The following is a 2557-nucleotide window of genomic DNA, read 5'->3' as shown; positions in this document are numbered from 1 at the left end:
TATAGCGTTCACAGTTGGAAGTGGTGGCCATGAGTTCTCAGCCACCTTCCACCTTGTCACAGCCATGTAGAAGCTTTGTGATCTCCAGGAGGGTACCTTGTCTCCGTAAGCCTCTGTACTGCTTTCCCAGGTTTGGCTATCTGAAAATATTTTCGAACTACCCAGAAAATACTCACATGACGCTTGTGTTTAAAGGCAAATTTTATGGTGCTGCAAGAGAAAGCACATGTGGGCAAGCACTGGAGTCTGAGAATCATTGCCACAAGCCAGCTCTCCAGGGCCCTTTCCCTGGAGACACTGGGCCAGACTCAGTCCTTACCCTGCCAAGGTTATCAGAGCAGTTAGGGCAGTTGCAAATCATCAGTAAAGAAACTGATCCGAGAGGGGGATCCTAAACATAAAAATACCCATCACAAATCCCACTGCCCTTATCTTAGCCAAGAGTCAAAAACCAGATATTCAGCATCCTTGGAGATAAAAATAGAGCTTTTCCCAGGGAACTGTGAACCGATCCCATCTACACAGCCTCAGGTTCTGTATTTGTAAAATGGAGTTAATTATAAACCTTTTCACAGGGCTGCTATGAGTACTACATGGCATGATTCACGCAGAATAGTCACTAGAAGTGCCTGGAAGTTATTAAACACTCAAGAATACATCTACTGTTATTAATTAAATGCACTTCAACCAGGAATCAAGAACTGAATTCAAGTGGTGTGACTTTGGACAGCTACCTGGGTCTCAGTTTCTTATGAAATTGGAGAAGTCATAGGTTGTTCCCACCCTATGAATATGGCATGAATACCTTCAATTGAATTGATGTCCCCAAACCCAAGTAAGAGACCACTTTTGCTATTCCATAGTTCATGCAGGTTAGCAGCTAATAGATGGTAAAGCTATAAAAAAAATCTTAATTCTGCGGGGATAGTACATAATTGGTAGGGTAATCTAGTGAGCTAGCTTGTTCAGAGAGCAGGCAAACTGAAGAGACCTTAACGTTTAGAAAACGGTGCTGAGAAGACAGTTGAGAAACTCTTGGTATTGAAAGTCCATGTATCACAGAGAATAATCTTTTTAGGGCCAACTTGTTCTGGGGCCCTATTATGGCCCATGAAGCATTGGTGATCAGTGGGTTTTCACCAGCTGTCAATGGAGTGCTGGAGAACTTTCCTTGTGATGTCACGTCCTAAGCACCCATGAGTATGTCCAAGTAGAGTAAATGGGTGAGTGCAAAGCCTGATTTGCCATAGTGACCTTCTTAGCTAACACTTAATTTCACCTCTGAAGCCATCTTTATATATGGATGGGGCCAACCTATGGCTTCTCTAATTTCATATGAAGAAACTGAGGCCAGGTAGCTGAGGTGCTATGTCCAAGGTCATACTGCTTCATGATATATATGTATATAAGAAAAGACCTTAATGGTTGGTATTTAATATAAAACTTTTATTTGGGGAGAAATTTTAAATGCTTCATGCTGAAATTTTATTTTCCTGGTTTTCAAAGCAGTCAACATGTAGAAACATTAGCCCCATTAAATCTAAGGAAATAAGTGAGTTGATCACAAGGGCTCCTTGGGCACACAATACATACATGAAATGTGAATATTTGCTGCAATATGATTGAATGTATGGTGTTCTGAAGGTCACTTTAATATTTATATTAGAATTCATTTTCCATTAGGAAACAGATAAATTATAAATTATTTATTTTACCCAAAGTTGGATTGCAACTTATATTAAAACTTAGGATCTTGGGTTTGGGAGTTAATTGAGAATTCTGAAAGTCACTTTCCCCTCCTGGCTTTCTTTGAAAATAGAATTTTGAAATTGCTTAGTTACATAATTTAATATTTATGAAGTAAAAATAAAATTCACTAATAAGCCCACTATATTGTTTTTTCTTTCTTCCTGAAGAGCTTGCTCTTAAAATACCACATCAGGAAGCAAGATGCCCTTGCAGTCTGAAAGCAACATATGGACAGAGTAAATATCATCCCGATTAAGCTCCCTATTTTATATGGAATGCAACGTAGCCAGACATTTTAAATACCTGGAACTTGTCAGCCCTTAATTTGTGGTTTCCCATAGGACTAAGGCAGTCTAGTATATTTTTCCTAACTACAGATGTTTGCCATTTTTAACCATAATAAATGTACGAAAGTTTTTAAAGCATTATATTTTCTACCCCATTTAAAGATAAACATCTGTTTGCTTTAAAATTGGAATAAAGTCTATGAATCATAGAAAAAGTGACACATTTTATGGACCATATGTACAAACTCTAGAAATGGGCCAATTTTCAAAAATTATTATGGACAGACAATTATGTGCTTGAAATTTTGCAAGCACATGTGATTCATTACCTACACCACATTGAGAATTTGTTGGATTTAGAGTGTTTTTGTAAGAAGGCAGCCACTCGGCTGTGTTTCTTTTTTAGGCTCATAGTTACAGAGATATGGCCAAGATAAAAGGTATGTGAAATTGACCTGTGTTTATGAAAAAGGAATTATGATACTCAGCGAAGGTAGCTTTAGAACACTTTGGCCACCTGA

Source organism: Capricornis sumatraensis, chromosome X (genome assembly GCF_032405125.1).
Source record: "Capricornis sumatraensis isolate serow.1 chromosome X, serow.2, whole genome shotgun sequence".
In the NCBI taxonomy this organism is placed as follows: Eukaryota; Metazoa; Chordata; class Mammalia; order Artiodactyla; family Bovidae; genus Capricornis; species Capricornis sumatraensis.
Note: the sequence above shows the minus strand (reverse complement) of the source record.